This window comes from Scleropages formosus, chromosome 11 (assembly GCF_900964775.1).
Source record: "Scleropages formosus chromosome 11, fSclFor1.1, whole genome shotgun sequence".
NCBI classification, from domain to species: domain Eukaryota; kingdom Metazoa; phylum Chordata; class Actinopteri; order Osteoglossiformes; family Osteoglossidae; genus Scleropages; species Scleropages formosus.
The window spans coordinates 28,777,459-28,804,737 of NC_041816.1; positions in this window are offsets into that span (position 1 = coordinate 28,777,459).

Below are 27,279 nucleotides of genomic sequence, written 5' to 3' on the forward strand. Positions count from 1 at the left end.
ATTATTAACCACCTCATTATTCACAATGCCTGGTGCTAAACGTGCACTTGAAGGAAAACGAGAACCGTCTCGCAAGCGTACGGCGATCGATTTGGGAGATGAAATTGAAAATTATGAGGAAGTATGAAGGTGGACAAAGATTATGGTCTATAGCAGGGGAACCAGGTTTATCCGTATCGAGTGTGAATACCATAGCGAAGGATGCTGCACGTATGAAGGAGCACGTGAACGGAACGGCTAGCGTGAAAACAACAATAATAACGAAGAAACGTCAAAGTGCAATAACTGAGATGGAAAAATTTTAAATTACGCAACAACAGCACCCTCTTGTGTGCCAGCATACTACTAGATGTAAGGGTAAACAAGCACAGTACAGTACCGTACACTACCGCAGTAGTCTATTCTCTTAATTAAATTCATGCTTTATAGAAATGTAACAATTTATTTAATTGACTAGGCCTATAGCTTATTACTGTAATAATTCTATTTCATATGTCTGACATTTACTAGATAATTATATTGTGTAATTTTTTTTATGCTCGTGTTTGCAACATGTGCAAAGGAAATGAAACGGCTTGGCTCTGTAACGGAAGGAGAGGAGGGGGAATCCGACACACGTAAATTTCGACTTACGTAAGGGGTTGAAGATCGGCCTATTTGCGTAAGTCGAGGGGTGTCTGTGCTTTTGTGATCCCGGTGCAATGAAATCGCCGTAGTTCCTCTGTTACCTTAATCCTCTAGTGTCCCATTGTCTACAGTCACTTTGCTGCTCATATCTAAGTAGCCAATAACTGTATAATGGCAGCTGTTCCAAAGCGCAACAGCTGGCAGGATTAGGCCTCTCATTAGGTCCCGCAATGGAAATTAGCCATAAAATGAAAAGGAAGAAAAGGAAAGAAAATAACGGGGAAATCGTTGCTGCTCCACCTCCATCACCATACCCATCGAGAGAAGCGATCAAAAAATACAGGTGCAATATGTATCGAGCGCTTTTCCGCAAAAGTCACTTTTTCGGTTCGTTTCCTGTGTGGCTGCAAAGGATGATGTGCAAGAAGGTTTAACCATTTTGACTCCTACCTGTTTATGTAGTACCTCTCCAGATAGGTGGGCTATGGAAATACTGCTTATTGCTATTAGTGACTGAAAATGAACGGGACATACTGGTTTACACCATGATCTACACCAACACAGCTCGCAGGGGTGAGGGATGCGTTTGAACTTTACTTTCCGTTTTTGCTCTTCTTTCCTGGCTCCGATGTGGTGGAAGGAGCTCCCTCTCTCCCCTCAGAACTGCTGAATCCCTGAATCAACATACAAAAAAGGTTCACGAAACACATCTCTTTTGGATTCACATATCCATCGATCTCCTATGCGCTCCATAAACGTGTACTATGTTATTTGTTTAATACTGTATATATGTAATATATATATATAGAGCGACTTGTCTAGTTCACACTAGTTTATGCCATGGTTTGAGACAAATTGACTGTACTCAAGATTCATGCGTCTGCATCCAAATTTTTCCTTTTTCCTTTTTTTTTTTTTTTTTTAACTCTTCTCGGAGAGGTGGAAAAGCACCTGCTAAATGAATAAATGTAAATGCAAACATAAATTCCTGTCCCTGGTGGACATGTTAGACACACACACACGGCGCATGTGGCTCTCCTTTGTTTCTCATTAATTTACCACAGAGTGAAGGAAAGCGCACCGGATGGACACGGGGATCTTTGCTAATTGAAAAATTCCCCTGAAATAACAAAAGTCCAGATAAAAGAGCGTCCACTCGGCTGCGGGCAAACGTGTGATTGTTTGTTTTTCTTAAGCACCATTGTGCCCTGGAGAGACCATAAAGAACAGGCACAAAAATCAATAGCACGCTCTACTTCTTCTCATGAGTTATATAAACGCTTTGCAGGAATTAATATATTTAAAATGTGCTGTCATAGGACAGCAGCTAAGGACTGGACCCGAGCATCTGCCCGTGCTTTTGTCAGACGCCCTGCGTTTGTTTTCTTAAGCAATTGTTTGGGCTGCACCAGACCACGTATATTTTATATTATGTTCCAGATACAGTTTCAACCGACACCCCCTTCCCACACGGCTGGGAATAGAAATAAATATCATTTTTGAAAATGAAGCTCAGGGTTTGGTATTATATTCTTAACAGATCCATGAATCTAAAAGGGCTCATGTAGTGAACACTTTCAATCAATTATATAGTGGGAACTTTTTACTGTGGCATTGAGGTATTTTTTGTACCTCTTCTGGGACCTGATCCAACAACGTTTCGGTTTTCAAACCGAACGTAAATTCCAGGTGAAGCTTGCCATCCGGCGTCGGTATGAAGGAGCTCGGCCCACGATACCCAGAGTCCCTTTCGCACACCTGCATTAAATTCCTGGTTCTTCTTCAAATCGAGCCCCTTTGCGGAACATCCTTAAAAAAGTTTAAACATCAAAGTCCATTTTCCCTCATCGTGTCGTTCAAGTTCCCGCCACCCTCTCCTGTGCACAATTAACGTGATGTTGTGAGCGTCACGACTATCTCTCATTACCTTGTCAAGCTGAAATTTTTGCCTAGCATGACTCTTTACCTTATTTTCGTACCATGTTTCTTCACCAGGTCTAATTAACGTCTCTTGATACCTTGCGCCATTACTGTGTTTAATTACCGTGTTTCGTTATGTCTTGTTACCGCATCCCATTGCTGCGTCTTTTTTTTCCCCATGTCTCATTAATGTGTCTCATTTGCATATCCATTAGCATTAGTTATTCTTCCTGGTTACCATGTCTCACGCGGCGCCGGAGTAGCCTTTGATTCCGTACCTGCGTACTGCACCATCGCCATGGCTCCTCCACGACCACGGGAGGCTGCGACACCCCTCCTTGTGGCCCGGTGGTTCGACGGAGACCGGGTCTGGCCGTGCATCTCCCACCCGAGGGCCTCCCCCAGCAGGGACAGATAGATTCCTGACTCAACCTCTGTCGAAAAGCCCTAGGGAGGAGCGGGCGGCTGGCGGAGATTGCCGAGCACACCCCCGGGGCTCTCCCTGGCAAGAGATGGCTTTTAATTTATGGAGCTTTGATTGTCGTCAGATGTTGGCTCCCTATCAGGAAGCAGTGTGCCACCCCCCCCCCCCCCCCCCCCCCCCCCAACCCCCGAGCCTGCCCGGTATCACAGCGCCGTCAGGCATTACAGCGCACCCCTACACGTGTCACTTTTCTTCCGTCGGCCTTGAAAGCGCAGAATCTTAACTGTCAGCGCGGAGATAAAATGCCTCTCTCCTCTCTCTTTCGCTTCACTCCTTCGTCTCCTCCTCTCTATCCCTGTCTGTCTGCACCGCCTCTCGCTCACCCGCTCCCTTTCTCTACCCCTGCCATCTGTTGGTTTAATTGATCAAAAAAGTTCCAGAACATTCTTTCACAATCTCTTGGCATTTGAATCTCATGCAGCTCTCACTCTACCCCTCTCGTTCTCAGATCGACATGCATACCATTCAACGGAGCGCGGTAATACATCTATTACTTTGCACGAATATAATGAGGCAAAAGGAATAATATGAAATAAATAGAAGCGTTAAGTTCAGCACTGGTGCAGTGAATATTACTTCTGGAACTTATGTCTTATTATAAACTAAAACTCATCGTAACTTTCTGAGTGGACCTCAGAGGTACATAGTGTACTGTGTTCGATTCACTATGTCAGTGTAATAAATTAACTTTGGATCCCTTTAATAGTACAGTATACAAAAATCTGTGTACCGTGGTTAGGACTGTTGGTGGTTGGGCAGATGTGGGATGACTCAAAGTGATTGCAAATACGGAGAAACGACATCTCGTTCTACTGTATACAGGCAATTTAGAGGAATGACAATAAAAACGCACTTGACTTGAGTTGACTAGTAGCCTCCCTAATGCAACTGTCATGGCAAAATGAGGCTTTTCCAGGGATTAATGTGAGGGGTGTGAATACTTATACAAAAACCATACTTCAGGGTTCAGTTTATTTTTACTGAAAATACTTTCTAACCTATAAGAGTGCCACCCTGAAATAATTAATTCTGAGTTTCAAAATTTCACATAAAATGTCTTACCAAAGGAGGCGCGGTGGCGCAGTGGGGTGGACCGGGTCCTGCTCTTCTGTGGGTCTGCGGTTCGAGTCCTGCTTGGGGTGCCTTGCGACGGACTGGCGTCCCGTCCTGGGTGTGTCCCCTCTCCCTCTGGCCTTACGCCCTGTGTTACCGGGTAGGCTCCGGTTCCCCGTGACCCCGTATGGGACAAGCGGTTCTGAAAATGTGTGTGTGTGTGTGTGTGTGTCTTACCAAACAGTGCGGTGGCACAGTGGGTTGGACCAGGTCCTGCTCTCTGGTGGGTCTGGGGTTCGAGTCCCACTTGGGGTGCCTTGCGACGGACTGGCGTCCCGTCCTGGGTGTGTCCCCTCCCCCTCCGGCCTTACACCCTGTGTTGCTGGGTAGGCTCCGGTTCCCTGCCACCCTGCATGGGACAAGCGGTTCAGAAAATGTGTGTGTGTGTGTCTTACCAAACAAAATACCAATTGTCCTTCAGTGACAAAGAGTTGGTCATGGGTCTGAATACTTTTGCAAGACACTGTATGTTAACATAGGTTGGCACTCATGGAGTACGTAAAGGGAGACTGTAGACTGGATATGTTATGAAACGTTAGTAAGTAGTAAATATAAGAATTCCTTTCTAAAAATTGTCTGTGTGTTTGTACTGAACCCTGAACCATAAAGTAGCAGTAAATTCAGTACAAAACTACTGTCTAATACCACATAACTCCCATTCTTGAAAACCACGTAAATATAAATACAGACATGCATCGCTTAACGACGGGGTTACGTTCTGAGAAATGCGTCGTTAGGCCATTTCTTCATTGTATGAACATCGTAGAGTGTACTTGTACAAACCCAGATGGTATAGCCTTGATCATAGAGTGTACTTATAAATACCTACATGGTATAGCCTCGATCACAGAGTGTACTTATACACACCTAGATGCATAGCCTTGATGCGGTCAAAAGACGCAGTAAACACGAGATTTCTGACGCTGCTTCATGTGTAACACAGCATACAGTTTTACAGTTCAGTTTTTCTATAAGTAAAAAGAGTACACTGTAAAATAACAATAAAAAGTACAGTATAGTAAATACATAAACCAGTAACAGGTGATTGTCATTATCAAGTATTATGTATTGTGCATAATTGTATTGTGCTATACTTTATACAACTGGTAGTGCAATAGGCTTGTTTACAGCAACACCACCATGAACAAGTGAGTAACGCGTAGCGCTACGGTGTGCTGATGGCTAATACATCGCTGGTTGATAAGAATTTTTCAGCTCCATTATAATCTTATGGGACCACCGTTCTATATACGGTCAGTCGTTAAACGAAACCTCAAAAAGTGGTGCATGATTGTACTGCAGAAGCTTCTCTGACAAACAGTCTTGGACCTGTCTAAGAGCACTTCCATGGCCTTAAATATACAGCCGCAACTTCTTTTGTTGCATTTTGACTGCATTTCAGTCATTATTTCTACAATAGTTCAGTGTGAGAGTCACAATAAGTTGGGGACCAGCAGACTGGCATAGGCTGGAGAAGAAGATGATTACAGGTTGTACTTTCGCTTTCATTCTATTTATTTGCTTAGACCATGAGTAAGTTTGTGAAGTTAGTGGAGGTAGAGTGTAGAGGTCCATGCACTAAGTCCGGTGTCAGTCACACACCCATCAGAACAATTATGGATAAGTCGACGGTGATGACAGAATTAGGTTAGTGTTTTGACAGCAGTTTCAGGGATTCGTCAACTACTGAAGCAACTAACCAGAAGTTGGTGGGTTGGGTAGCGGTAATAGACAAGTAAAAGTTTCCAGTTAAGTTTAAAGCATAGGTACATCAGCGTGACGCCCTGCCATGAATTCTCTAGCTCTGTCTGATTTATGAAGTCGCTTTAAAACAAGTCAAGTCTTTTGAGAGAAGAAGACACTGCTGTCTCTCAAGGTGCCTTTGTCTGTACTGGAGCTTGAGCAGCATTTCTTTTTTTTAGAGTTCAGGATAACATGGGTGAGGGAAGCGCTACAGTAGAAATACTTGGATGATCTAAGGACTGCGGGAGCTGGTATTAATGTGAGGTCAGGTAAGAAGTGGAGTCCTGACTCCAGCAAAGCGTGGTGATGGGTGAGGTGGCACCTGGAAGGGTTGATAGGGGCGACATTCCGTCACGACGATTTGACAAGGCCCAGCCAAAGGAGACGTTCACACAGGTTCAGGAGGAGTTGTGCTCTGCAACTGAGGAAGGATGGATGACTAGGATGACAGGGACAACTGGGGACTGACACTGGAATGCAAGGATTCTTGTGAGCAGCTTAGGGGCGCAGAGTCTCATTGTGTAAGTTTTTGATCCAGGCAGTCTATGAAATTCTTCCAAGTCCATGTAACCTGAAAAAGCTGATTTGGCACAATGCTAATCATGTCCAAAGAAGGCGACTTTGGATCACATCCTCAGCAGCTGTTCAGGAGCGCAAAGTGAGAAGCGCTATTGTTGGAGCCATGACCAGGTGCTCGAGGCTGGGACAGAATCTATCAGTGTGGGGAACACAAAGCAGGACCTGCTGGCTGTGAAGGCACAGCATAGGATTTGTCATGGAGGGCGAAAGGGTAGAATTTCACCCAGATGCAGTTCTGGGCTTTGATGACGGCACCAGATTGACATCTGACAGCCAAATTAGATTTCCAACTAGAATCACAGAGACGCTGCTAAGACCAGACGCCGGGCTGCCGTTTGAAGTTTCCACAAAGGTTGTCTTGTCTGAGCTCGCAGTCCCATACGCAGAATACATGGTGGAGGCTGAAGACAGGACGAAGATGAGGTACAACGAACCAGTGGAACAGTATCTTTAGAAAGGTTGGAGGACTAGGTGTGTGCCCCTCAAAGTAGGTTGCAGGGGCTTTGTTACTGTGTAGGACTTAAAGTGTCACACGCAGTGAAAGGATGAAGCCTATTAAAGGCTGTTCAGAGGGCATCTAGAGGACTGTGGATCATGAGAGGTGGGCTGTGGGTTCAAGGTACCTGCGCTAAATGGATGATCAACCTGGGTTGGGTCATCTCCGCACACGTGTCTGATGTTGAAAGACCCGAAAAACCGAAAATAAATTTACATCACCGGTGATGCATCCAATGGCACCACAACGGGTGTATAATGACAATTAACAATTTGGAGATTTTTTTTTACAGTTTGAAAAGACATATTTCTGTTGCTAAATAAATGCATAGACAAAGAAAGCAAAAAACTGAAAGAGTAATGAAATGCAAACCCCAGGAAGTGTCATGAATTTTCTGTTGCCGGATGAGCGAGACCAACATATTGGGAATACAGGAGATTTTCGTGTGTCTGAGTGGTGCTGCTGGTGGTGGCGATGGTGACGGTTCTATCGTGGGTTATCTGCCTCTTCGGTATTAATTCCCGCCGGTCTGTCGAAAAATGTACTGAATTACAAAGGCGGGTTTCGTTTGCTGATGGGCCATAGTGGTGCTCTGAATTCCAATATCAACAATGTCAAAAACCATCGGTCTATTTTCTGAAGTCTCCCCTGGAGCCTCAGCGCTTTCCGTACGCTTAGCGGTCGATCTCAATGGCCAAGTGCCCCTTTGGCTCACGAACTGGTACATGCAAGCACTCTCCCCCCCCTCCCCCATACCTGCTGCCGTTGCACCTCGCTAAATGGGTACGAGGTGGCCTTTGGAGCAAAGCAAGTCTTGGCAGGATTTTTTTATTCCCAAAGCGGAAGCAAACACAGCGCTGGCCAAGGGAGTAACCCGCAGCACCCCCATCCCCCACCTCCGCATACCGCTCTCTCCTATGAGTCATTTCTCCATTGCTGTCACCGTCATGCTGATCCTGAGAGAAAAACTATGAAAGACCCCCAAACCAACCCCACAGTGCCTAAGTTTCCTAATGTTTCCCACCCTTTGCCATCACACGGAAGCTGTTTTTAACCAACTTGTCCCGGACTCTTAAATGAGGTCGGTGCCATTGATCATTTTTAACATCCGGACCGGGGACACCGTGATCCGTGCTGGATCTTCTGCCACGGCGCCGGCCGGCTCGGATCAACGGGGTTAACGCACGCGGCCTCCGACGGCGAGCGGCTTCCGAGGCGACAGATAGCAGGCGAGGATATTCATGAGAGGGGGGAACAATATCTGCACACCTGCCACAACCCAGTTCGTTTCTTATTCCGCTCAGCAGACGACCCTATTGAAGGTGACTTCCCGAAAACAATTTCGGTTAAACGCCTCGACGACGGCCGCGACCGCAGCGCGCGCCCTCATATTCGGACCGCTGACCTCCCGGCCTCAAGTCCGGTCACTTAACGGCTTCTCCTTTCCACTACCCGCCCCAGTCGCGTACGACCCGGGGCAAATCCTTGGCGCTGCTGCAATTTAAACGATTCCTGCTGGTGTATTTTAATTTACTGCGAGTCGCTGTGAGAGCCTTCTCCCCGCAGTAAACCTGCTCCCTCCGCACAAATGCTTTTCTCTTTCATTTACCAAATTGTAAATGGGATCCCTATTAATGTCGGCAAACATATCAGGGAGAAGGAGGCAATCAGTGTAATACTGTAGCGGAGGATTTAGGTCATGCGAGACAGAGGGCTGAGTCAGCAGCCTGGACGCGCTGCTGCTGCTGCTGCTGCTGCTGCTGCTGCTGAGCTTAATGTGCTGGAGATTCACACGCTGGTGCCGGCCTGGCTCTGACGCACAAATACGTACGCACCACACACATATGCACGTACAGTAACAGCGATACAGCCGCACGCCAACACCAGCGTCTCCGAGCACGCGCAATGAATGCACGCGCAGCCATACGCGCAGATGGAGGCACGTATGCGCAGACACAAAGACGGGCGCATGGAATAACGCATAAGGTCGCGGGCAGGCATGCACACTCTCTCTTGCGCACGCACACACACACACACACACACACACACAGTAATTATTCCAATTATTATTCAGGGAGAAAGAAAAAAGAGAGCCTGTCTCTGGAACCCGCAGGAACCCAATGTTTTATTTAAGAATTATGTGCATACTAATGAGTAAATACAACATTTTAATAAAACATAATGTATAACGGTAAAGTTAACTGGAAACATCTGTGTTGTAAAGAGACAGAGGCATTTACCTGGACCACTGCCGCGAACACAGCACGTCTACCTGCTCCACCACCAGGGCGCTACCGTGGGTGCAGCACGGGGAGGGCGCCTGCATGCACGCAAACACGCATACGGCTAAACGCATGTCTGCACACACTAATACATACACGCGCAAGCAACGGCTTCGATGACAGAGAGCGACGGAAAGGTGATAATTAATCCGATACTACATATAAAATCAGACCCTTCGCTCCGGTTTCCCGGACAGAGGACTGTCGATTATGCGTAATGGTCTGTCTTGGCTACGCGTGCGGCGTGTGCAACTTGAGCCGAGTGTGGGAGAGTGGTAGAGAGGGGGGACAGCTGAAAGTGTGTGTGTGTGGGGAGGTCTAGACCCCTGCACCTTATAAGTGCAACATACAGCCTAAGAGACCATACAGTTTGTTTGCTTGGTTCTACCCCATCTTGTCATTAGCGTTTTCAATTATTGTTTCATTTCTGCAGTTGTCAGTGACACGGAGATCAACGCTGTACCTTGAACAGTCAGGCCAATAAAGCACATTTGAATGGAATATAACTGAGAGAGCAGTGAGGAAAGGGAGGTGCCGGAGAGGGAAAAGAACGACAGAAAGGGGAGAGGAGGGAGAATAATCCAGCAATAGGGGAGAGAAAGCAGAGAACGTGAAATACAAGACGGGTGAAAGGGTGACAGAGGAGATCGGGTAGGAACGGCGGGCGAGGGAAAAGGCAGAGGGAAGAGAACAAAAGGAAGGAGAGAGGAGTGGCGGGCTGCTCGGATCCATCCGGCCTCTTCCGGACCTCTTCGGGCTCTGACCTCTTGCTGCGGAAATGGTGGAACACAAACAGTCATCAGCCTGCAATCCACACATCGCTGTCATCTGTCATCCCCGTCGGCAAGTCAGCGTTGAACCCGGGGTCTCTGCTATAGTTCATATACCATTTCTATTCTCCAGCTCGGGCTCGCTCTCTTCCTCCTTGCTGTATAGCTCTTCTGCGCTGTGAGAACGAACGAAAAAAAACAAACACTTGTTTACCGAACTGCAGAAACCAATCAATGTGACGCTTTGTATTTGTTTATTTGTGATGAGTTTGATAAAATGATACAGGAGCAACATATCTGTCGTTACCGAGTGATTGAAGCACCGTTCTAAGAATAGCTCGTCTCTCTGGCAAGCTGATATCCCCAGTCGGCGGTGTCTCGTGGGGCAGATGAGGCGAAGGGCCATGTTAGAGGCTCTTCCGGTACGCGCTCTCAGCTCTGGCTGCCCCCCGTCCTCAGCTGCTTTTTCGTGGACCACCTGCCACTCCCACATTCGGCAGCAGATGGCAGTGAAACAACACACAAAAAAAAACCTCCAAGGTACCTTGGAGTTTGATGGCACCTGAAGGCTGTTGTCTGTAAATCACGCAGGAAGAGAATGTTCTTCTCCATCTATTGTTCTCAGTGGGAGAAGGAAGAGAGGGGCAGGAACTGGAGGTCAGCATGGTAGACCCCCTGTTCACCGACCTGAGTAGGGCTCATCCGAGGCGGGACTTAGTTCACCTCTCTTTCCTGGGTCAGCTCTCAGCTATCCTCCGAAAAAGACAGCGCTTACAAATCAAAGGTATTCGCTACGGTGAAAAAGAAAGCAATGACACAAAGAACCGCTCACATGATGAAAAACAGTCAAAGAGATAAGGTACAGGAAACATACTCAGTGGCATCAGAGACCGTCTGCTTGCCCGTCTCTGTGTTTATCCATCCATAAGACTGTTTGTCTGCACATTCATCTGCATGCAACCGTGCTGCAGAGAGCAGGAAACCTGCGCTCCGGCCCAACGGGGCACAACGGGTGCACCCGAGAGTCCAAATGGTAGCGCTATTCGTTCGTAGAACCCAACCCCTGAGTGCTGCTGAGGGAGAAGACCTTTCATTTGCTTAAAAGGGATGGGTGAGTCATTGGACCCGCTCGATTTAGAGATCATTATTTCCACAGAGTGGCAGACTGTGTAAAGAAAAGCACACTGCAATAAAGAATCAAACTGGCTATTCGCTAATGCATATTTGAGTATTTATATGTATTCGGCTCCCTCTGTCTGTCTATCTGTCTGAATATTTAATTCTGTGAATGTTCACTGTATCGGTGCAGAAATTTAATGTATAGATCCAAAGAATTGGTGCTGTTACTCATGAGTAATTTTGGGGAACAACGTATCACAATGTTTTTGACCTTTGCAAGGGAAATGCACTATGGTTTTCAATATTAAACGGTTTTATCATCTTTTTTCCTCCAACAGTCTGTGATTATGTACATGCTTTGTCATGGATGGCTGCGAGGCTGTAGCCCTGGATCACAGTCTGGCATGAAGACATACACAAGCTGGATGGCGACTGAAAATAGGGATCTTACCTCTCTGCTAGTGACCAAGCTGACGGACATTTTCATCCTATAGCCCACTAACGGCGCGTGTGTGGGTGGGAGTCTCTTGGGATTGGGGATGGGGGCTCTGGACAAAAGGACGTTTGAAACCGCTCCGGTGTCTCTCCCCGACACGCGGCTCAGTGTCGCGACGTCGCCGAATCCCACTTCGGCAGCTGGAGCGCAGCACAAAGAAGCAGCTATGAGCCGACGCAGGAAACACCACGTGACCGAGACCGAACGAAACGAAGTGGACCGCCGCAGCCACGTCCCCGACCCCCTTTCGCCCAATTTACGGTGCGGCCCTCCCGCCCCGGTGAAGCAGCCATCCAAATGGTGTTCCTGGACTGCTGCCGGGCTGGGGCTGCACTCCATAAATAAACATCCGGAGAGGGAGAGCCACGCCGGGGTGGGCCGTCTGCCCAGGCCTGGGAGTCGCAATAGTTTGCAAGCTTATAGTTGCAGTTATACGCTGTAAAGCAGAACTTTGCCTCCTTTATACAATACATTAAACATTGATATATCCAGAGTGTGTGTGTTTTTTTTTTATCAGCCGCAAAAGCCATGCTCTGCATGGAAATCAGTCCCAGGGTACCTTGCTGCTGCTGGCTGGGCTGTTCTGCCCCAGAACACTTTTCCACACATCTCCTCATTGGCCATCCCAGCCTCTGCTTGCCTCATCTCTGTGTCTGACCCCTTTTTTGATGGAAGGCAACATGAAACCCTCATGTTAAATAGACTCTGAGGTTCACACTCATTGCGCACCATACACACATGTGCAAATTCAGCATGCCAGTAGATCCACATTTGCATGCATTCACACACACATGCACACACACACACACACACACACACACACACACACAGAAATATAAACACTATAGTATTCTCCCCAGGAGAAGGAGGGTTTGATTTTCTGTGGCTTTTTGGATTTACAGTTTTTGAACCACGTGGACAGCAGGACTGGAGGCTCGCAAAGTGGAATGATTTATGTGGCTTATGAAGAAGGAAAAAGAAGGAAGAGAATGAACCAGGGTGCAAAATGTAGATGGATTTCAGTTTCCCACCAATTATGAGCTGCCCTTTATTACCCAAAACATTTTATGAGGATAAATTATCCACTTTAAAAGGCCAGATCTAAAAGCCAGTGTTGGTTCCCCAGCAAGGACACAAACTGAAGAGAGAAAGGAAAAAAAAAATCAGGAATGCCATTTTGCTGAATATATAGGATCTCTGTCGTTTACATTGACAGTAGTGCAATTATCGAAAGCTTCATATTTAGTATTAAAAGCAGAAAATACTCTTATTCTGATAGGCACTCAAATATATTCATGAGAACAACACGCACAAGGGCACACCTAGAGCAGCCTACTGCAACTGCTCTCTCTCTCCATCTCCTCTTCTCTCACACACACATTGAATCGCTATCATACACGTTTTCGGCAAACTGGCAAACACATGAACAAGATTACCCGCCCATCTCACTACCAACCCATGCAGGCACACACGCATGCACGCGCGCACGCCCGGAGCAACACCTCCTCCCCCTCTTCCTTCTGTCCCACTACAATGCTGGATTGAGAAGAAGATAAACACCGAACCCGCAGTTCCACTTAATGGTTTGTGTAGGAATTTATACACAAAGCTGGAAATTCCAAACTTATGACCTTGAGCAGCATATCTGCTTTAAAGTCCATATCCATGAGCAGAGAGTTTTATGGTTTTCTGTTCAGCAGAATTTTAAAAACCAAATGTCGCCCCATACGTTGCAGCGTCCGATCTGCTGAATCCACAGTGTCTCAACTCGATGACAATGCATATCGTTGAAATTGTCCCCATGTGTCACGTGGAATGTTCTCTCTCTACAGATTTTCAGCACGAGATTCTGGAAGAGTGCTGTCAACCAACTGCGGGATTTTTTGTTTGTGTGGGAATCATAGCGGTCAATATTGAGGCCGACCTTTTGACCGCATTCCAAACACGCATCATTTGCCTGCCCGGCTTCAGATCTTCCATTCCAGGTTCTGTGACATACATACACTTGTCTGTAACACCGTTTCAGTGAAACTTTGACATGAACCAGGGTGACAGAGCATTGTGGTAGATTGGAGTATCACAGCCCCCATGTCACTTTTGCCATTACTTCCTGAAACAAATCGACTGCTGCTTAATTTTTCACAAAGATTCTATTTTTCAGTCTTTGGACAAACAAGGCACAATATCAAAACTGAAAAACAGATCAGAACACAAATTTCCTTCTAAAAACAATGATGCATACCAGTTTTTGGGAACATGGGAGCCCTGAGTGTCAGGGTGAACTGCAAGTCCTCCAGCTGTACTCCCAGGAAAGGTGGTCCTTACCCTGGGAGGTCTGTGTCTACTGGAGGCAGTCACTCTCTGGGTGCTGAAAACCACCAACTAACTATATGTACATTTACACTTCCAATGAACTCTACTGTATGTAGTGTTATCACCTGAACAGCATGTCTTTGGACTGTGCGAGGAAACCAGAGCTCCTGGATGAAACCCACGCAGACACGGGGAGAACATGCAAACTCCACACAGTAAATGTATCCCTTCTGGGAGAAACTCAGAACTTATAAGAAAACAGACATAGCATATTTGCCCTCTTAATACTGATGTGTATATATATATATATATATATATATATATATATGTGTGTGTGTGTATATGAATGCAAAAAAAAAACAAATAATTTTAATGTAATGATATTTTCATATTTTATTTAATACTTTAAAGAGATAACAATGTCTTAACTCCATGATAAACCAAACTTTAACCTGTGCACTTGTGAATTTGGAAGCTATGGGCTTAAAAGAGAAGAAAGAGAAGAGGCAAGAAAGAATACATCTATCTTGCTTGTAAAAAATGAAAAAGTAGAAGCAGCTACATATGCATCAGCTAAAACTGACACAATGCTAGCGCTGCGAGACTTAAATGCTAATTCCTGTCCAAATGAATAAAATTTAAATCCTTCCACTAATCAGGCTGCTCGACACACACAGTGGTAAAAGGTTTTGTGTAAATTACGAAAAGATTAGCTTCCTTCTACCTTTTATTTTCAGGTCCAAGCGAAAAAAAAAAAAAAAATCCTTGAATATCTTGAGGTCTTCAAAATAATCTGTTTTATGCTCGTTTACGATTCCTACCTGCAATTCTAAATCCCCCGATTGTCTCTGTCAGAAACCATCAAGACAACATCTAAAGGCAGTACTGCAGAACATAATACCTGATTTCTCCCACGTTTTTAACCAATGAGATACCCGAGACCCAGCTAACCGAGTCAGTTTGAAAGAACAAACGGAGGAAAAATACATACAAACGTACATATATATGCAATTGCTCATGTTTTTTTGCTTTTTTTTTTGCATTGCCCACACAGGGGTGTTACAATTCACTGTGAAGATTTACAGTAAAGTAGTAGGAATAGTCCCTCGTCCAATAACATTTGAATCAGTCAAATATATTTATATATATATATATATATATATTTCTTCCTGCTCATTTATTGGATTAAAGGTTTTTCATATTTCCTAAACCGTGGAGATATTCAGAAGGGGCTGCCAATTTTCTAAGCAATCAAAATGCAGACGTATTTCTGATGCTACCGTTTATGAAACCGTTCATTTCATTGTTATCTATATCAAAAAGGCTGCAGAAACATTGAACTATAGACCTTACTCTTTCACAGTAAATGGATTCGTAAGAGTGCGAGAAGATCAATTAATTTCCTGCGCTACGAGATTTAGTTAGGTACCAAGCTGAAAATTAGACATTTGGTCTAAGTCAGTGGTCAAGAACAATGTGGAGCCTGCATTCTTTCAGCCCAGTTAACCAGTCCCTGTAGGCTTTCATTAGGATGCCATAGTGTGTGTTTACAGCATCTCCTTAACCAGAACAGAGAAGACCCGGGTTTGATTTATTTAATTGCGTCGAAATCAGCGGATTCAAACGGACACGGCAGAAGGCCATTAGCCGCTTCCAAATGAAGAGCTTGTTTCCTACCAATAGATCCGCCTTGTCCTTTCGCTTTCAAACTTCCAAACAAAGAGTTGGAGATGTGTTTTAAATTTCATGGCAGCTTTCTGCTGGCAGGAAAAACCAGTGGTGTGTTCCAGGCTGTACAGCTACAGAGCTATAGGCCCTGGTCAAAGCAATTCTTTTTTTCTACTTGCAACTGTAAGAAGAGAACTGAGGACCCCTTTGCCTCACAGTGACACCGGATGACGCTGGGGAATACTGAACGAGAGGCAGGGAGATGAGAGGGAGAAGACGTACACCGTATTTGACGCTGGGCGTGTGAATGGAACAACTCTGCATGAGTGCAGCAGCGCTGATTTGTTGTCGGAAGAGAAGAGTCTAGAGCAAGATGGGTAGCAGGGTATTTCAGCTATGGACTTGCAACCCAAAGGTAGCCAGGTCAAGACCCAGAAGGACATCCAGTCCACTGTAGTGGCCTTGTACAAAGCACTTAACCTGAACTTAACAAAATGCCTAGAGGTGTCCTGTGAATCTATGAAGTTATGAGCCTATTTTGAGAAAAGAGTCAAGTAAGAAGCAGAATAATAACTGTTCAAAGTTGGGAAAATAGCACAGACAAATCTCTGAGAACCATACGAAAACACCAGCGAAGTGTTAGATTTCAAATTTTCTGCATGACAGTGGTCTTCAGTAATTAAGCATGCGATCAGTGCAACTCAACTCTCTAATACATTCATGACCGAATACAGCGACAGACATCAGAAGCAGCAACCAGGTTATCTACGGAGGAATATATGTCAAAATGTTTAGGTTCCAGCAAGACCCGAGTTGGGGGAAGGGGGCTTCTTTCTGTGTGTGTTTACGTGTGTGTGTGTGTGTGTGTGTGTGTGTGTGTGTGTGTGCTGACAGGCTCTCATTGAGCCCGAGTCACAATCAATAGCAGGCCATTGATCTGCGTGTGGGAAGACTGGGGAGATAATTGGGGCAAATGAAGGACTCCACAGTGGGTGCTCGGGAGCCCAGGGCAACCAGTATGGAGCAACAGTGCAAGAAAACTAAGGGTAAAATCCTCACCTACCTGTTGAATGGCAACTGCAGGAGCATATTGAGGACTGGAGTCACCAAAGGAGGGACGCAAACATCTAAGTACTGCCATGGCCTCATAATTACCATGTAAATGTAATTATTACTCTAGTACCCTAGTGAGTACAATAGCTGCTAGATGAGAACTGCATTGGCCTTATGAGTACTATTTAAGTATAATAATTACTTTAGTGCCTGAAGTGTACTATAGATGTCTGATGAGTACTATAGTTGCCTGTTTATTATCTGAAAAATTCTGTAGATATCGAATAAACCCTACGGAGACCTGATGTCAGCTGTTGTGATTAGATTACTGTAGACAGTGGTAAAAAAATCAGTCTCCTTAATTAGTTATTTAGTCTTGCAAGACAATAATATATATTTTTTCCGCAGCACAGAATGGTGTTTATGACATTTTTGCTTTTGCTATTTAATAGAGTTACTGTCACAAGACAACTTAATTTGTGAATAAAACAGAAACTCATTGTATTGTTGGCATAAGACCCTCTTAACGTGTAAACAATCTGCAAAAAACACCAACTGGTCTGAAAGAGCGCGTGGGAAGGAGGGTGAAAGTTTGTGCTCCGTGGACCCAAACTGTGCGCGACACAATCAAACCAGCCGTGCTCTGCCTGGCCTGACCCGACCCGACCTCGCATTTCTTGGCTTTCACCTTTCAGAGCCTCCGCCACATGTCACGAGTCGCGTCTGCGTTCATCGAAACGTCTCTGATATGCCGTGGCTGAGCTCAGATCGGAGTTTCCCAATCCACCGTTCCCGCAAACGTTTGCGCAAGAACCTGAGTCCGCATCATGTCTAGCACCCCTCCCCCCACCTCCATTTATTTCATTTGCAATTTTAACAAGCGTGCTTATGTGCCTCGTCATCCAGATAATTTATGGAGATAGGACGGCTGGCGCAGACCCCCTGCGGCTCTGCCACTCTAAGCGAAGGCGGCGAAGCGGGTGCGTCTTTCAGCAGCAAGTGCCTAAAATTAGGCGCTGACAAGGAGGAGGGTTTTGGAGGGGGTGGGCAAAGGGGTGAGATGGGGGGTGGGGTCGGGAATAAGCTAAACTACTAATTACAAAAGAGTCGTCTTTCCATGGGAGGTGCAAATGTTCTTTGGCAGCGGGAGGTTTTCAGAGCTTTCCAAGGCCCACCCAGGGCACTGGATAGTGGTCACAGTCTTGATCCTCTAAAATCATCACCAGTCGTAGCCAAACGCTCAGAGGAAGCGCAAATTAATTTTCTAAATCATGGCTTTGGAGACGAGAAGATCCCTCCTTGAGCTGGACCCCTGTCCATGGTGCCGAACCGAGCCGACCGCCCTCCGCCTCCATCCTTCCCGCGCTCCAGCCGTTGAGGACACGTCACCCGTGGCACCCGTTCGATCACTTGACGCAGTCTTTTAAGGAAAGTGTTTCTAGCTGGCTGAAATGGATGCTTCTTTTGAAAATTCCTGCTTTGTAACTATCTTCAAAGCTGTCACCTGTCTCCTGACCACTAATCTCCGCACATTAAGAGCAGTTTCCTTCCGAGTACGGCTCCTGTTTTCTCTTCAGCTGGTGTCAGACAGTGACTTATTTTACTTATTTTATCTGTGAATCACGTACGCTATTGTCCCAAGAGTGCCATCGCTTAACCAAGTCAATCAAGCGATAACGTGTCACCCGAGAATTTAACAAAATCCGATGGGTTTAGCAAAAGTCGGTCAGTGGCGATTCTTTTAATGAACCAGTGCTCGTCTTCCCTTGACAGAATAAGTGTCCTCGGTATGTAATTTTTCCAGCGTACGTTTTTAATCGTCACTCGTTTCTCTCTGTCTGTCAAACGGGCCTTGACGCGTTTTCATATTCCGAATATGGATTTAGAGGAATGCGCTGCTCGCCGTGCGCTGATCGGAGTGGATGACCATGACATCCCCACTTTGCTGGTCTGTGGACCAGTGACCCAGCCTTCAGCTCTTTGTGCTGCTCTTCACGTACTGACTGTCCTTGTGGTCTTCTCATCTCCTGTTTACATCTCCTCCCACTCTCTTTTTAGGGTTCTCTCTTGCTTCCAAGCCTCCAGCAAGTTAGATATCCGAGCGGCGTTATTTGCATCCAAATTAGCGGCTAGACGGCTGCGTATCGATTGGTTCATGTCGGTCCCTCGCTATTGGTCACTGCGTCTCCCCAAGAAGGTGTTCAGTCTTGGTTAACGAGGGAGGAGAATGCCACGCTGGCAAGCTTGGCGACTTTACTCTGACACAACACATTAAAACAAATTGGGGAGCAGGTGACAGATGGAAAAATCATTGTTTCACGGAGAAATCGATGTCGGAAGTTCAATCATTACAATTATAAAACATGAATAATATAACTGCTATGATTGATGATATGAATCGATGAAAATGTCTCACAACAACAGCAACAATAATAATAATATAATCGCCATGATGCGTGCTACCGAGCTGACACGGCACATGAACTTTTCTGTTTAACATCTTCAGTCTCACCCTTAACAGGAGGATCTCATGTCCAGCTGCAAGCAATGCAGCACGGGGACAAATGTTTTATGTTAATATTGTAATAAAACCAGTCTTTTCTTAAATGGACCTAAGCTGGTGTAACAAAGCGTGCATCGTATGAGCGGCCGAATGCCGAGTTACCGCAGCTGAGCGAGCGAACAGACAACGGGGTGCGTAACAGGCAAGAAAATGCGCGAAGGGCTGCCGCCAAAGGCCAAAACAAGCGCCGAACACGTTATCTGTCCTCGTGACACCGGGCGGAGGACCACAGAACCGCGAGCTCCCTTTGTGACGTGGTGCCGAGCCATGAACTGCACTCTCCGGCCTTGCGCACCAGCAGTAATTACCGCTGAAGCGGCTCGCGTGCCGCTGAGGTCCTGCACCCCGCTGCGATAAATGATGGGTGCAGCCCATTGCATTCTGGGTAGGCATGCTCTTGAGGCTTGAAGGCATCTCAGCTACGTGAATTATTTTACTCCCACTTTCTTTTATTATCAGTTGACTTATTTATTTATTTACTGGCCCAGCATAAAATTGTGAAATTGTGAAAAAGTGAGTGTTTTTGATTTTTAGCAAAACACAGCCTACAGACCGAGGTGATTTTAAACGGTGGGGAGAGCACAATAATGTCTGCAGGTGGTGAGAACCGCTGTTTATTCCGAGGCCGTTTCAGCTCAACCCTACGAACGGCAGCCACTCGTGTGGGAGTTTAATGTGCCCTCCCTCTGTCTTCGTTTAAAACAACAACTGCAGGTACGAGCGGAATTTAGAAGGTCTTGGCCATGCAGGCGTAATGCTGTCCAGATGTTTAGGGCTCACACATCGAGGACTAATTGTTGGAAAAGTACAAGCCTGGATGCTTTAAGCAGCAACATGGATTCAAAATGTCAGCTCCGATATCGATTTCCTTCCCAAACCTGAGCAGACACAGAACAAAAACGATAGAGACTCGAAGATTGTACAAATCAATCAGGAGAGGATTGGAAGTCACGGAGCCAACAGCATTCAGAAAAAAAGAAAACTCATGTTTCTAGAAGCTTGATTTTCTGCCTTAAACCTGATTCTGGCTGTTGGAGCCCATTACAGACTGTTTATTTGACACGGAGCTAATATCACCTGTTTACATTACTCTTGTTTAAAGGAAAAAAGAATAAAATATATGGATGAAGGGCACAAAGAGGATTCCTTTCCCTGGATTTAATCCCAAGACGTACTCCGATTCAGCCAAAACTCAACTTGCCCAACACGCTTAGCTTTACGCCGTGAAGTTAATTGTTATGGTGTTAAAGCATTTAACATACATGCCAGCCAATGACCAAAGTGATCAGGGCAGCTAAAATGCAATAAACCCACATTTCTCTCGACGGCATCACGGCGCAAAAACAACTCGCCGCCAAATTTACAGCGTCATGCAGCATTTTTTTGAGAATAACCTGCCGGCAGAGAAGGGCGGTCTGCGCAGCTCAGCGGGGCGATTCCAAAAGGTGCGCATCAATCACGTCCATGACTGAATTAAAACGCACAAATTAACGTCTGATAGTAGCTGTTATGGCACAAACGACCCGGGTTCTGTGACCAATTCGATCCTCCCTGCATCCATGATCAAGAAAATCAAAATCAATACGGGCCGCTCGCAGAAGAGATTGTGTTAGTTCGTGCATAAACACCAGCCACCAGAAGGTGGAGACTCCATTTACATAAACTGAAATGGAAAGGGGTGTGGGGGTTGGGGGGGAATTAAGTAATTATCCTTTCCAACCAAATCTGTGGTGCCGTTTTGAAATTAACCTATGCAAATGAGGGACTAAATCATATCACGAGCCCTTGTGACTGTAAGAACATGCTAATTTCCTTAAAAGTGAATGCTTTTGGACAATATTCCATTTCTGATTTTCATCACGCTCCACGGACGGTGAGAGTCGTTAACCATCTGTACAGAGAGGCATGCAGGGCAACAGATAAAACCACGCTGACTTGGTGTGGATGTCGCAGGTGATCAGTTCATATCGATCCAGCATAAAAATGACACCTTCTCTCCACTGTACAGAGCATATCTGTTTTGTCACACGGTGTTGGGGCGTCCGCTCTACCACCTTTATAACACCACATTTGTTGTATAGTTACATTTATTTAGCAGATGCTTTTTTTCCGAAGCGACTTCCAATGAACTCTACGTAGTATTATGAGCCCACACACCTTATTCACTGTGGTGACTTACACTGCTAGATACACTACTTACAATGGGTCACCCATCCATCCATACATCAGCAGAACACACACACACACACACACACACACACACACACTCTCTGTCACTCACACACTATGGGTGAACCTGAACAGCATGTCTTTGGACTGTGGGAGGAAACCAGAGCACCCAGGGGGAATCCATGCAAACTGCACACAGACTGAGCAGGGATCGAACCACATCCTCTCTCACCACCCAAGCACTGTGGGACAGCAGTGCTACTCACTGCACCACTGTGCCACCTTTAATGACCCTAAGCATATTTTCTTTCCTCTGTTTTTTTAAGTTTTTGCATTGTTTTTCTATCTGACCATTAGGAAAACACAGTACACAGGTAGAGATGTAATGTCTCATTGAAGCTCACTGTACGGGGGAGGGGACACACCTAGGACGGGATGCCAGTCCATCACAGGGCGCCCCAAGCAGGACTCAAACTCGGACCCGCTAGAGAGCAGGACCCGGGCAAACTCGTTACGCCACCGCAGCCCCCAAGAGTCACCACAATAAGGATAATGATGAAAACTTGAGGAAAAATAAAGAAATGTAAAGGAAAAGAAAGCTGGCGAAGAGGTGGGTGACGAGTGAGACACCAGATCAGGGACAAGGGTCAGTGTCCTCCAGGACCTCTGTAGCTCGGCTAGTCCAGGCTTCCTGGGAAGTAACCATATCGAAGGCACGCAGCAGTGTCCTCTGACACCAGCAAATGTAAATATTACATATGAAGAAACAATAATATGTCTCTGTGATGTTGCACCAGGAAGGTAAAATAAAAAATATAAATCTGGGATTCTAACAGCAGGTAGAAAACAAGCACATTATAAAAACTACTGAATGTTCTCATTCCTGTGTACTGGTGTCCCATCCAGAGCGTATCACCCTCAGCTTTGGGCGCAGTGATTCCGGGATAGGCTCTGGACCCCCGTAACCCTGAGCAAGACAAGGGGTTAATAACAACTTATGGATGGATGAGTGTTATTATTTCTGACTGTCATTAGCCTGTTGAGAAGATCCACGACCCCCTTTTAGTAACTGCTCGTCCTGGTTAGGGTTAGGATGGTCCGGTGGTCCTGTGAGGAAGGAGCGATACTTGCTGCAATACAGTGCTGCCTTCTGTTGAGAAAATTGTTTTATTTAATAATAATAATAATAATAATAATAATAATAATTTTATTGATTCAGTTTTAATGATAGTAATCAGTGGAAACCCTTTGAAAATTTACCATTTCCTTTGAACAGCACTCATAGTGGTACTAATGACCCCCAGGTATGCAGTAACTACCCTTAACTGGATTAATTAAAATTGAAAATAAAATTGACGGGAAAGCCACGCATCTGCTCCACGGGAGTTTCCAAGACAACAGACAGGAAGCTGTGAGCAAACACGGAATCAGCACTGTGGGGTGGGGCGGGGGGTCGGGTTTGGTGAGGGTGTCCTGCAGATGCTCGATGTGAACTGAAGCAACGGCACAAACGAAGAGAACGACACCCTCTCCTCACCTCGGTCGACGTCCCGCAGCTCGCACCTGCATCGGCGCCACTCTCTCCATTATTTATTCTGTTAAACTGCGTGTATCAAACTTTCCCATGGTTCCGAGTTCCTCACATCATTTATCCATTATCCTGCATTAACCACAGGTTCTGTGGACACATTATTACCCGTTTACTTATGATCCGCTCCTGATTTAAATGCAAATTTGCGTGCGCCGAGGCCGTCTTCCAACTTATTAACTACATGGATGGGTTTGATGAACCCCTGCAGCCGCAGAAATAAATTGTGAAGTGAGGCCACTGGAGTGATGTAATTAAGTAAATTAATTAGTCCTTCAATTTCTTTCTTCAACCTTTAGTGATCACATTCATATTCATTCCAGAAGGGTGTGTGGGGACCACTTTATTTATTTATTTTCTTTTATTTTTTTTTAATTTTTTTTTTTTTAACTCTGACACTGGGAATTGAGTTGTGATTCTGTAAACAGAGGTAAACACTGTCACAATGTGTTAAGCGCACAACTGTGTTAGGCGCACAGTGGCGGGAATAAAAGTAGAGGGATCACACGTGACTAATAACAGCACAGGATCATCACGGGGGTGCAAGGATTGTGGTCATGGATGAAAGGCGGCGGGACGAGGACTTGAACCGGTGGCGGGATCAACCACAGCGGTAGCAGAAGCTACATGATGGTAGGAGCACAGCTGGATGTTAAAAAACAGCAGCAAAACAGCTCAAAATACAAGCATAATATAACCAAATACACCAATCAGCCACAACATTAAAACCACCTCCCTAATATTGTGTAGGTCCCCCTCGTGACGCCAAAACAGCTCTGACCCGTCGAGGCTCCGCAAGACCTCTGAAAGTGTCCTGCGGTATCTGGCATCAAGACTTTAGCAGCAGATCCTTCAAGTCCTTTAAGTTGCGAGGTGGGGCCTCCATGGATCGGACTCGTTTTACCAGCACATCCCACGGATGCTTGATAGGATTGAGATCAGGGGAATTCGGAGGCTAGGTCAACATGCTGAACTCTTTGTCATGTTCCTCAAACCATTTCTCAACAATTTTTTTTTTAAGTGTGGCAGGGCCACCGTACATGGCATACATGGTTTGCAACAATCTTTAGGTAGGTGGTACGTGTCAAAGTGACATCCACATGAATGCCAGGATCCAAGGTGTCCCAGCAGAAAATTTCCCAGAGCATCACACTGCCTCCGCCAGCTTGCCTTCTTTCCATAGTGCATCCTGCTGCCATCTCTTCCCCAGGTAAACGACACACATGCACCCGGCTGTCCACATGATCTAAAAGAAAAGGTCATTCATCAAACCAGGCCACCTTCTTTCATCGTTTCATGGTCCGGTTCTGACGCTCACGTGCCCATTGTCGGCGCTTTCGGAGGTGGACAGGCAGCATGGACACACTGACCGGTCTGCGGCTACGCAGCCCCGCATCCAGCAAGCTGCGATGCACCTTTGTATCATGACCAGCATTAAGGTTTCCAGCAATTTGTGCTACAGTAGCTCTTCTGTGGGATCGGTCCAGACAGACCAGCCTTCACTCTCCATGCGCATCAGCGAGTCTTGGTTCACGGGTTGTCCTTCCTTGGGCCACTTTTGGTAGGTACTGACCACCGCATACCGGGAACAGCCCACAAGACCTGCTGTTTTGGAGATGCTCTGACCCAGTTGTCGAGCCATCACAATTCGGCCCTTGTCAAAGTCGCTCAGATCCTTATGCTTTTCCATTTTTCCTGCTTCCAACATTTCAAATATGAAAACTGACTGTTCACTTGCTGCCTAATATATCCCACCCCTTGACAAGTGCCATTGTAACGAGATAATCAGTGTTATTCACTTCACCTGCAAGTGGTTTCAATATTGTGGTTGATTGATGTATGTTTATTAATTTAAAACTGCTTGATAATTAACAAACAAACAAATACATAAATAAAAGAGCAAATGAACAAACGCATAAGTAGACGAACAAACGAATGGGCAATCAAAAAAGCAAACCAAATTCTGACTTTTGCCACTGCTCACTGGAATATACGTCGGTGGTTCAGCTTTGCCGGTCTGAATATGAAATTCCTGACTCTGTCAGCAATGTCAAAATAATAATAATAAGAACCACTTGTTTGTTTTGCTCGACTTTTTGCCTGATGCTGCCAGGGAAGATGAGTGAAAGTTTACAGCCCGGCCCTAGGGGGCGCCCTCCTTCGTCCCGCAAGGGTGTTTGGCAATGTCATTGCAAAGAGGCTCTCAACCCTCATGCCCATGACAACTGATCAATAAGGCGTGGTGGCCGTGTCAAGCGGAGACACCGCGCTCGTCCGCCGGGGAGACACGTGACGCACGAGGCGACGTGGCGATGCGGCTCTCTTTCGTCGGAGCGCGGCGGGTGGCACTCAGCAATGCCGAGACACAGGCGGCACAAGCGACACCGCTGCGCTGTCGCAAGCGACACGATCCAAGCCGGGCAGAATCCTTTCAGGCTCCGAGCTCTTGTCACATGTCTGATTTCAGACACAATGTCGGGAAACAAAGTTTGCAGCTTGAGTCCCAGCACCTTCCTGCTCTTACCTTGCACAAGTTACTTAACCCTACTACCCTACCTTACGATGCACGATTCCCCCCAAAGACTGCTGAAGTGCAGCAGTAATAAAGCAATGGCAATGAGATGTTTGCATTTATTTATAATGAAGTGATATCTAGCGTAAAACTGGCAATAACAAATATGGATTGAGAAGTATGTAGAATGTACAGGAAGTGCCGTGTTGTGAAACTGTCAAACAGAGCTCTGTGTATATATATATATATATATATATATATATATATATATGTATAAAAATATATATGAACAGAACAGGCTCCTACCAGGCTGAAAAGAATATGTTTTATACCAGGCATCAGTGTGTCAGTGTCTGTCTGACTGCTCACTCCCTCCTCATAAAGCTAAACCGACTATTAACACATGCAGGTAACATGTACATACTGTGTATCTAGTTTGCTTCCTTGGTGGGGATATAAAGAGTGGCTGAAGAATCCAGCTGTAATGTTACTTTAGGACGTACATTTTAAAACCAAACAACCATTGTCAATAACTGCTGGTTATTCCCAGAAAAAGGGGTGGTACACCCTGGATGGGACACCAGTCCCTCGCAAGGCACACATCAAGAGAGGGACAGAGATGGCCTGCCAGGACCCACCTCCGCATGTTGGGGGAGGTAAACGCAGGGAGAAACAGAGCCACTGCACCCCCTAAGAAGGGCTCAAACCCCAGACCCACAACACAGAAAGGCACTGGTCACACCCACCACATCACCACACCCCCTTGCTTACCCTTTTACACACACACACACACACACACACACACACACACATTTTCAGAACCGCTCATCCCATACGGGGTCACGGGGAACTGGAGCCTACCCAGCAACACAGGGCGTAAGGCCGGAGGGGGAGGGGACACACCCAGGACAGGACGCCAGCCTGTCGCAAGGCACCCCAAGTGGGACTCGAACCCCAGACCCACTGGAGAGCAGGACCCGGTCCAACCCACTGCGCCACCGCGCCCCCCCTACCCTTTTACAGTTCAACACAAATACACACACTGTCTGAACCACCTGTCCCAGACAGGGACCTGGAGCCTAACCCGGCAACACGGGCACAAGGCCGGAGGGGGAGGGGACACACCCAGGACGGGACGCCAGTCCGTCGCAAGGCACCCCAAGCGGGATTCGAACCCCAGACCCACCAGAGAGCAGGACCCGGTCCAACCCACTGCGCCACTGTGCCACCTCCCCCCGACACAAATATAGAAGGTAAAAAGTGCTTATGAAAGCCAAAAAAAAAGGCAGGTAAATGAAACAAACTAAACATTGTTCGAATACAACCACCAAGGGCACATTTTTTGAATGAAAATCTGAATGAAAATGAAATGTTAAATATGGAGAAAACTGAACGTATGCTGGTATAGCACTGCAGTGATAAAACCAGTGAAAAACAGCCTCTTAAAGCATCTTTTGGAAAATAAAAATGCCACCTTACTGCGAAACAGGAGAAATAAAAGCAATCGTTATCTTTTTCAAATGTAAATCACTGCTGATTTCGCAACACTTTCGCAGAAATCATGTTACTCAAACCCCAGTGCCGACAAGCAGCGCCCACTGATACTGACTTTAGAATTGTAAATGTGGACATTTTTCAAATACATTTTACTTCACATTCATGGCTTTCACTTTCCTGACATTCTGTCTGTGTTGAGGATTTTTATTTGGAAAGGTCACTGTTTTTCCAATATGCTCACATTAATGTCTGCATTCAAGTAATTATTCATTCACAGTACTGTATTC